A 10472-nucleotide genomic window follows, 5' to 3' on the forward strand; every position below is an offset into this window, starting at 1 on the left:
AGCCAATAGGCGACCAACACATCCATCCTTGTGACGTATGGTCTTCCTTCACCAATCAGAAAGCACAAAGACTCATTACCCAATTGGATGATGTTTGACTGTCAGCGAATCAACCTTTTCTCCCATTTTCAATATTTTTATATCCGGTAAAAAAAAATTTTTTTTTAAACAATTTATTTTCAATGTTCCCGATGATTTTTCTCCAGGGGGGCACACAGCAGTGTCCCGGAGATTGATTTTTGATTCCTGGAGACTCCAAGCCAATTCTGGGGATGGGGGGGGGGGGGGGGCGCGGGTTGGGGACCCTATAAAACATCCTCTGGAATCATAGAATCCCTACAGTGCAGAAGGAGGCCATTCAGCCCATCGAGCCTGCACCGACAACAATCCCACCCAGGCCCCATCCCCGTAACCCCATGATACTAAGGGTCAAATTAGCATGGCCAATCAACCTAACCCACACATCTTTGGACTGTGGGAGGAAACTGGAGCACCCGGAGGAAACCCATGCAGACACGGGGAGAACTTGCAAACTCCACACAGACTGTGACCCAAGCAGGGAATCGAACCTGAGTCCCTGGCACTGCGAGGCAGCAGTGCTAACCACTGTGCCACCGTGCCGCCAGGAATGTCCAGTAGTCCCCAGCACACACCTGAAGAGCATAAGAATAAGCTCACCAACGCCTCTACTTCCTTAGAAGACTAAGGAAATTTGGTATGTCAGCTACAACTTTCACCAACTTTTACAGATGCACCATAGAAAGCATTCTTTCTGGTTGTATCACAGCTTGGTCTGGGGCTCCTGCTCTGCCCAAGACTGCAAGGAACTACAAAAGGTCGTGAATGTAGCCCAATCCATCACGCAAACCAGCCTCCCATCCATTGACTCTGTCTAAACTTCCCGCTGCCTCGGCAAAGCAGCCAGCATAATTAAGGACCCCACGCACCCCGGACATTCTCTCTTCTACCTTCTTCCATTGGGAAAAAGAGACAAAAGTCTGAGGTCACGCACCAACCGACTCAAGAACAGCTTCTTCCCTGCTGCTGCCGTCAGACTTTTGAATGGACCTACCTCGCATTAAGTTGATCTTTCTCTGCACCCTAGCTATGACTGTAACACTACATTCTGCACTCTCTCCTTTCCTTCTCTATGAACGGTATGCTCTGTCTGTACAGCGCGCAAGGAACAATACTTTTCACTGTATGTTAATACATGTGACAATAATAAATCAAATCAAATCAAAGCAACATAAGAACATAAGAAATAGGAGCAGGAGTAGGCCATCTAGACCCTCGAGCCTGCCCCGCCATTCAATAAGATCATGGCTGATCTGAAGTGATATGAACCCCTTTGCCGTTTGGGCCTCCGCTCCCTGTTAATAAGCTGTTGGGCTGTAATTCAGAGCATGCCCTTTGTATTGTGTTGTGCCAACAATAACCATCGGAAGGGGAGTTGGCAGAGACATGGCCTCCTGGCACCTTTGCGTTTGTTTTCAGTTTTGGTGTCAATATCTGACGTGATTCATTGGGTTGGTGTCATGGTAGCTGCTCTCACACAAGCTGCCGGGGGGGGGCCGGGGGGAGGCTGGGGTCCCTAATGGGCACCATTTGTTTTCAGACTCACAGTGTAAAGCAGTCAGGCGACCCACGTATGTGACATGCTGCTGATACATTCGATGCCCTCAGATTATAAATCGCCCATTCATAGCAGCACGTCTGACAAAAGCTGGTTTGCTCAGAGCAAGTGGCCAGGAAACATTGCAGGGGAACGAAGCGGTCAACTCAACTGGAACACACTCTTCACCAACCCCCCCCACACCCCCACCCTCTCACCACCCCCACCCCCCCCCCCCCCGACCCCCCCCCCCCCAAACACCACCCACACTGCCTCCTTACCCCAGCACCTTCAACCAAACACAAACAGCGGCACAGTGGTTAGCACTGCTGCCTCACCGCGCCAGGGACCCGGGTTCAAGGAACAGAGAACAGTACAGCACAGGAACAGGCCCTTCGGCCCTCCAAGCCTGCGCCGATCATGATGTCTGCCTCAACTAAAACCGTATGGACTTACGGAGTCCGTATCCTTCCATTCCCATCCTATCCATGTATTCATCTAGTTGCCCCTTAAATACCGCTATCGTACCCGCTCCCACCACCTCCCCGGGCAGCGCGTTCCAGACATTCACCACCCTCTGTGTAAAAAAACTTACCTCGCACATCTCCTCTAAACTTTCCCCCACGCACCTTAAACCTATGTCCCCGAGTACTTGACTTTTCTACCTTAGGAAAGAGCACCTGACTATCCACTCTGTCCATGCCGCTCATAATCTTGTAAACCTGTATCAGGACACCCCCTCAACTGCCAGTGAGAACAAACCAAGTTTCTCCAACCTCTCCTCATGGCTAATACCCTCCAGTAAGAAGTTTAACAACACCAGGTTAAAGTCCAACAGGTTTATTTGGTAGCAAAAGCCACACAAGCTTTCGGAGCTGCAAGCCCCTTCTTCAGGTGAGTGGGAATTCTGTTCACAAACAGGGCATATAAAGACACAGACTCAATTTACATGAATAATGGTTGGAATGCGAATACTTACAGCTAATCAAGTCTTTAAGATACAAACAACGTGAGTGGAGAGAGCATCAAGACAGGCTAAAAAGATGTGTATTGTCTCCTCCAGACCAGGGAACATCCTGGTAAACCTGTACGGTTTGATTCTGTAATCTGTAATCTTTGTCCTGTGGGCCAGGGGGACTGTAACCTTTGCCCAAAGGGTTAGAGTATCTGCAACCTTTGCTCTCAAGATGAGGGGACCTGCAACTTTTGACCTGGAGATTAGGGGAGCTGGAACCTTTGACCTCGAGGTAATGAGATCTTTAACTTTTGCCCAGGGGATTCTGGAACCAAAAGAGAAAATGCTGGAAAATCTCAGCAGGTCTGGCAGCATCTGTAAGGAGAGAAACGAGCTGACGTTTCATGTCCAGATGACCCTTTGGGGATTATAGGGTGTATAAAGTTAAAATTTAAAGTTTATTTATTAGTCACAAGTAGGCTTACATTAACACTGCAATGAAGTTACTGTGAAAATCCCCTAGTCGCCACACTCCGGCGCCTGTTCGGGTACACTGAGGGAGAATTTAGCACGGCCAATGCACCCTAACCAGCACGTCTTTTGGACTGTGGAAGGAAACCGGAGCGCCCGGAGGAAACCCACGCAGACACGGGGAGAACGTGCAGACTCCGCACAGACAGTGACCCTGTTTTGGAGGCTTTGGAGAGGGTACAGAAAAGATTTACCAGGATGTTTTCTGCTCTGGACGATATTAGCTATGAGGAGAGGTTGAAGAAACTTGGTTTGTTCTCACTGGAACGATGGAGGTTGAGGGATGACCTGATAGAAGTCTACAAGATTATGAGGGGCATGGACAGAGTGGATAGTCAGAAGTTTTTTCCCAGGGTGGAAGAGTCAATTACTAGGGGTCATAGGGTTAAGGTGCTAGGGGCAAGGTTTGAAGGAGATGTCCGAGGCAGATGTTTTATACAGAGAGTGGTGGGTGCCTGGAACTCGCTGCCGGGGGTGAGGTTGTGAAAGCAGATACGACAGGGTGGCACGGTGGCACAGTGGTTAGCACTGCTGCCTCACAGCGCCAGGGACCCGGGTTCGATTCCCAGCTTGGGTCACTGTCTGTGTGGAGTCTGCACATTCTCCCCGTGTCTGGGTGGGTTTCCTCCGGGTGCTCCGGTTTCCTCCCACAGTCCAAAGACATCCGGGTTTGGTGGATTGGCCGTGTCAAATTCTCCCTCAGTGTACCCGAACAGGCGCCGGAGTGTGGATTTTCACAGTAACTTCATTGCAGAAGTAAATAATCTTTCGTGACTTTTAAGGGGCGTCTTGACAAATACATGAACAGGAGGGAATAGAGGCATATAGCCCTCAGAAGGGTAGGGGGTTTTAGTTCAGAAAGGGCAGCATGGTTGGCGCAGGCTCGGAGGGCCGAAGGGCCTGTTCCTGTGCTGTAATTATCTTTGTTCTTTGGTGATGTGGGGTTGGCGGGGGGGGGGGGAGTGGGGGAAAGGTTGAAATTAATTTTCCAATTGAGTCTGAGACTTTGGTGATTTGGGAGTGTGGCAAATCTCAGAGTGGAAAAGTTTTGTCTGAATTGTAATTCAGTGAGTTGCACCATTGAAAGGATTCCCTTTTCCCGCTGCCAGACTAGACAACAACATTGAAGGCAGGTTTTGGGCAGTCCGGCCACAAGAATGTCCATCCCTCCCAGGTGCTTTCATTCACATTAACACACACACACACACACATGGCATCCATGTGTAACATCCAGTCCAGACTGCTGTGAGGACGGGGGAGAGGGATGTCAGACCGAGAGGCGACGGGGACTTGGGTTCAACACGGTGGGTGGAGGAAGCAAATGTTTTGTGTAAAGGCTGGAACATTCGACACAGCTGGCCACGACACAACTGGAAACTCTACCCGCCCCCCCCCCCCTCCCTCCCACCGTACCCCCGATTAAGCCGGGTGTGTGTGTATCTCAGACAGACAGCCCAGTGAACTTGAAACACAAATAAAACCCCCGAGTGCGGGCGAGACAGGGAGTGGGAGTCTTGGCACTGACTCAACACCAACAAGGGGCGGATGGCTGGGTGAACATTGGGCAGAGCGATGGGGACTGTCTGCAAAGGTTCAGCAGCTAACTTCCCCAAACTTGACTGCGAATGTGAAGATTGTATGTTATGGAGAATATATACCTGAGCGTAGCCATGTGTGTGTGTGCATGTGTGTGTTTTAACATGTTTGTATGGGTGTGTACGCATGGGCGCAGGGCAGGTGTGTGTTTGAGTCTGACCCCAGTCCAGACCAGACTGACCCAGTCCAGACCAGAATCTGACCCTAGTCCAGACCAGAGTCTGATCCAGACCAGACCAGACTGACCCAGTCCAGACCAGAATCTGACCCCAGTCCAGACCAGAGTCTGTCTGGTGTGCTAGTCAGACAGGTAAAATTCTCCCCGTGTCTGCGTGGGTTTCCTCCGGGTGCTCCAGTTTCCTCCCACAGTCCAAAGACCTGCTGATTAGGGTGCATTGGCCGTGCTAAATTCTCCCTCAGTGCACTTGAATAGGAGCCGGAGTGTGACGACTAGACGATTTTCACAGTAACTTCATTGCAGTGTTAATGTAAACCTACTTGTGCCGCTAAAAAATAAACTGTAACTCTGTAATCTCCTGAAGACCCCACGACCCTCTTAGACCGCTTTGGATATAAGCAAAATACTGCGGGTGCTGGAATCTGTCACAAAAACACAAAATGCTGGAAAATCTCGGCAGGTCTGACAGCATCTGTGGAGAGAGAATATTCTCTGCAAAATCTTCCTCCTCGAGCAAGCTTTAGAGGAGGTGATAGCCTAGTGAGATTATCACTAATCCACAAACTCAGTTAACGTTCTGGGGACCCAGGTTCGAATCCCGCCACAGATTTGAATTCAATTTTTTAAAATCTGGAATTAAGAATCTACTGATGACCATGAAACCATTGTCGGAAAAACCCATCTGGTTCACTAATGTCCCTTTAGGGAAGGAAATCTGCCGTCCTTACCCGGTCTGGCCTACATGTGACTCCAGAGCCACAGCAATGGGGTTGACTCCAAGGGCAACTAGGGATGGGGAATAAATGCTGGCCTAGCCAGCGACACCCATGTCCCACGGATGAATAAAAAAAGAACAAGCTTTCTGCTACCAGTCTGCGAATCATAGAATCCCTACAGTGCAGAAGGAGGCCATTCGGCCCATCGAGTCTGCACCGACCACAATCCCACCCATACCATATTCCCGTAACCCCACATATTTACCCTGCTAATCCCCCGACACTAAAGGACAATTTATCATGGCCAATGCACCTAACCAGCATGTCTCTGGGACTGTGAAAGGAAACCGGAGCATCCAGAGGAAACCCACGCAGATATGGGGAGAACGTGCAGACTCCACATAGACAGTGACCCAAGCCGGGAATCGAACCTGGGTCCCTGGCGCTGTGAGGCAGCAGTGCTAACCGCTGTGCCACCGTGCCGTCCCAAGATCTCATTCTTCAGCCCAGTGTCAATTATCCTTGTTCTTACAAATTGCCTTGGGATGATTTATCACTTTCAAGGCGCTATATAAACGCAGCTTGTTCTTGCTCAGCCGACCTTGGGCAGGGTTGGTATGCTTCAGCTCTGTACAATGCTGCCCTCGGGTGGAGACACAGTGTCACTCCACCCAGATTGTGTTCTCCAGGCTCTGGGAGCTGCGGACGATTGCCAGCAGGACAGTGAAAACTACCAAAAACTTTATCCATCCACTCATTTGAAAGGACCCATCCCAGACACCAAGGACACTCTGGGAGTGGGGTTAAGTGAACATGGAAGTTTCATCTTGACAGCCTTGCTGTATTCTGAGTGAATGTACTCAACATGTCCGCATTTCAGAATCATAGAATCCCTACAGTGAAGGAGGAGGCCATTCAGCCCATCGAGCCTGCACCGACCACAATCCCACCCAGGCCCTATCCCCGTAACCCCACATGTTTACCCTGCTAATCCCCCTGACAGCATGGGTGGGATTTTCCAGCAGCCCTCGCCCCAAGACCGGAAAATCCCACCCGAGATCAACAGACCTTTGCAAGGTCTGATGGGAAAATTCCACCCTAAGGGGCAATTTAGCATGGCCAATCCATCCAACCTGCACATCTTTGGACACTAAGGGGCAATTTAGCATGGCCAATCCACCTAACCTACACATCTTTGGACACTAAGGGGCAATTTAGCATGGCCAATCCACCTAACCTGCACATCTTTGGACACTAAGGGGCAATTTAGCATGGCCAATCCACCTAACCTACACATCTTTGGACACTAAGGGGCAATTTAGCATAGCCAATCCACCTAACCTACACATCTTTTGACACTAAGGGGCAAGTTAGCATGGCCAATCCACCCAACCTGCACATCTTTGGACACTAAGGGGCAATTTAGCATGACCAATCCACCTAACCTACACATCTTTGGACACTAAGGGGCAATTTAGCATGGCCAATCCACCTAACCTACACATCTTTGGACACTAAGGGGCAAGTTAGCATGGCCAATCCACCTAACCTACACATCTTTTGACACTAAGGGGCAATTTAGCATGGCCAATCCACCTAACCTACACATCTTTTGACACTAAGGGGCAATTTAGCATGGCCAATCCACCTAACCTACACATCTTTTGACACTAAGGGGCAAGTTAGCATGACCAATCCACCCAACCTGCACATCTTTGGACACTAAGGGGCAATTTAGCATGGCCAATCCACCTAACCTACACATCTTTGGACACTAAGGGGCAATTTAGCATGGCCAATCCACCTAACCTACACATCTTTTGACACTAAGGGGCAATTTAGCATGGCCAATCCACCTAACCCGCACATCTTTGGACTGTGGGAGGAAACCGGAGCACCCGGAGGAAACCCACGCAGACACGGGGCGAATGTGCAAACTCCACACAGACAGTGACCCGAGCCGGGAATCGAACCCGGGTCCCTGGCGCTGTGAGGCAGCTGTACTAACCACTGGGCCACCGTGCCGCCATGTATGCTGATTGAGTCTAGTTGCTGTCCCAGTTCCCACTGTATCTGCACTGTGCCTTGTTGCTTACTGTATCTGTGTTTAGTCCAGTTCACTGTCTCCACGCTGTCCCTGCATGCAGTGCATCCATATATGTTTACTCTTCATTTTCTCATGGGACGTGGGTGTCGCTGGCTGGGCCAGCATTTATTGACCATCCCTAATTGCCCCTTGAACTGATTTGATTTGATTTATTATTGTCACATGTATTAGTATAAAGTGAAAAGCATTGTTTCTTGCGCGCTATACAGACAAAGCATACCGTTCATAGAGAAGGAAAGGCGAGAGTGCAGAATGTAGTGTTACAGTCATAGCTAGGGTGTAGAGAAAGATCAACTTAATGCGAGGTCGGTCCATTCAAAAGTCTTTGACAGCAGCAGGGAAGAAGCTGTTCTTGAGTCGGTTGGTGCGTGACTTCAGACTTTTGTATCTTTTTCCCTGATGGAAGAAGGTGGAAGAGAGAATGTCCAGGGTGCGTGGGGGTCCTTGATTATTCTGACTGCTTTTCCCGAGGCAGTGGAAAGTGTAGACAGAGTCAATGGATGGGAGGCTGGGACACTGAGTGTCTCGTTCAGCCATTTCAGAGGGCAGTTGAGAGTCAACCACATTGCTGTGGCTCTGGAGTCACATGTAGGCCAGACCGGGGTAAGGACGGCAGATTTCCTTCCCTAAAGGGACATTAGTGAACCAGGCAGGTTTTTACATCAATTGATGATAAGTTTTACGGTCACCGTTACTGCAACAACCTTCAATTCCAGATTACTTATTTAGATGTTAAATTTAAAATTCGCCAGCTGCTCGGCTGGGATCAAAATGATCTACCCACAAATATACGCTGGATCTCTGGATTTCTAATCCAGTGACAATATAAAAATGCAGCCACTTCCACTCTGTCAGAATTCACTGCATCCGTGCCTTGTTGCTTACTGTATCTGCTCTGGGTGCAGTACTGACTGTATCTGCTCTGGGTGCAGTGCTGACTGTATCTGCTCTGGGTGCAGTGCTGACTGTATCTGCTCCATGTGCAGTGCTGACTGTATCTGGTCTGGGTGCAGTGCTGACCGTATCCGCTCTCTGGGTGCAGTGCTGTCTGTATCTGGTCTGGGTGCAGTGCTGACTGTATCTGGTCTGGGTGCAGTGCTGACCGTATCCGCTCTCTGGGTGCAGTGGTGGCTGTATCTGGTCTGGGTGCAGTGCTGACCGTATCCGCTCTCTGGGTGCAGTGGTGGCTGCATCTGCTCTGGGTGCAGTGCTGACTGTATCTGCTCTGGGTGCAGTGCTGACTATCTTTTTTTTAATAGAAGAATAGAAATCCTACAGTGCAGAAGGAGGCCATTCGGCCCATCGAGTCTGCACCGACCACAATCCCACCCAGGCCCTACCCCCACATATTTACCCGCTAATCCCTCTAACCTACGCATCAGGACTCTAAGGGGCAATTTTTAACCTGGCCAATCAACCTAACCTGCACATCTTTGGACTGTGGGAGGAAACCGGAGCACCCGGAGGAAACCCACGCAGACACAAGGAGAATGTGCAAACTCCACACAGACAGTGACCCGAGCCAGGAATCGAACCCGGGACCCTGGAGCTGTGAAGCAGCAGTGCTAACCACTGTGCTACCGTGCCGCCCCTGCTCTGGGTGCAGTGGTGACCGTATCCGCTCTCTGGGTGCAGTGCTGTCTGTATCTGCTCTGGGTGCAGTGCTGTCTGTATCTGCTCCGGGTGCAGTGCTGACCGTATCTGCTCTCTGTGCCATGCTGACTGTATCTGCTCTGGGTGCAGTGTTGACTGTATCTGCTCTGGGTGCAGTGCTGACTGTATCTGCCCTCTGGGTGCAGTGCTGACTGTATCTATTACAAGGGGGCATAACTATAGGGTTCGTGGTGGGAGATATAGGAACGATATCAGAGGTAGGTTCTTTATGCAGAGAGTGGTTGGGGTGTGGAATGGACTGCCTGCAGTGATAGTGGAGTCAGACACTTTAGGAACATTTAAGCGGTTATTGGATAGGCACATGGAGCACACCAGGATGATAGGGAGTGGGATAGCTTGATCTTGGTTTCAGATAAAGCTCGGCACAACATCGTGGGCCGAAGGGCCTGTTCTGTGCTGAACTGTTCTGTGTTCTATCTGCTCTCTGGGTGCAGTGCTGACTGTATCTGCTCTGGGTGCAGTGCTGACTGTATCTGCTCTGGGTGCAGTGCTGACTGTATCTGCTCTCTGGGTGCAGTACTGACTGTATCTGCTCTGGGTGCAGTGCTGACTGTATCTGCTCTGGGTGCAGTGCTGACTGTATCTGCTCTCTGGGTGCAGTACTGACTGTATATGCTCTGGGTGCAGTGCTGACTGTATCTGCTCTCTGGGTGCAGTACTGACTGTATCTGCTCTGGGTGCAGTGCTGACTGTATCTGCTCTGGGTGCAGTGCTGACTGTATCTGCTCTCTGGGTGCAGTACTGACTGTATCTGCTCTGGGTGCAGTGCTGACTGTATCTGCTCTGGGTGCAGTGCTGACTGTATCTGCTCTCTGGGTGCAGTACTGACTGTATCTGCTCTGGGTGCAGTGCTGACTGTATCTGCTCTCTGGGTGCAGTACTGACTGTATCTGCTCTGGGTGCAGTGCTGACTGTATCTGCTCTGGGTGCAGTGCTGACTGTATCTGCTCTGGATGCAGTGCTGACTGTATCTGCTCTATGTGCAGTGCTGACTGTATCTGCTCTGGGTGCAGTGTTGACTATATCTGCTCTATGTGCAGTGCTGACTGTATCTGCTCTGGGTGCAGTGCTGACTGTATCTGCTCTCTGGGTGCAGTGCT

The sequence above is a fragment of the Mustelus asterias genome, chromosome 24, assembly GCF_964213995.1.
Source record: "Mustelus asterias chromosome 24, sMusAst1.hap1.1, whole genome shotgun sequence".
Classification (NCBI taxonomy): Eukaryota; Metazoa; Chordata; class Chondrichthyes; order Carcharhiniformes; family Triakidae; genus Mustelus; species Mustelus asterias.